Raw genomic sequence first — 563 nt, forward strand, 5'->3', positions numbered from 1 at the left:
TCGTTTAACTCAAACAGTTGTCGAGCACAATTTCGTTTCGACTCAACCGAAAAACGATCAAACACCAAAACACGTTTAGAAACAGAATTCGAAGTCCGTCGAGAAAGAAACAATCATTCCTTTATAAAAATGGAAACGAGAAATAAAACGTTAAAACGTGTCGGACGAGCAATAATCTTTTTTTACTTCTGCTTCATAAATTTAAGTACAAACCCTACTTCCTTTCTCCTAGTTCCCAAAACCTTTCCTCTTTTCCTTATATCTCATCACTCTTTCGCTTTTATATCGTCTCCGCAATCTTATTACAAACAAGCATAATTTTTCATCTTTCTTCGCGTTTCGTTTTCTCTTTTTAATTTTATGTTTTATATCAATTTTTGTCTGTTGCATTTTTCTCGTCTTCAAAACCAGCCCCGGGGCCGGCGTGCCACGCGGGACACCGGGGCGGTCGTATCGTTAATATAATATGCAAATAGTAAATATAGAGATATAAATATTACTTCTAATATTACTATTTAACTTCTGGAATAAATATTACTTTTTCAATTTATTATCATCTATCT

The sequence above is a fragment of the Ceratina calcarata genome, unplaced genomic scaffold (assembly GCF_001652005.2).
Source record: "Ceratina calcarata isolate Rehan_Ccalc_2016 unplaced genomic scaffold, ASM165200v1 scaffold363.2, whole genome shotgun sequence".
Taxonomy (NCBI): Eukaryota; Metazoa; Arthropoda; class Insecta; order Hymenoptera; family Apidae; genus Ceratina; species Ceratina calcarata.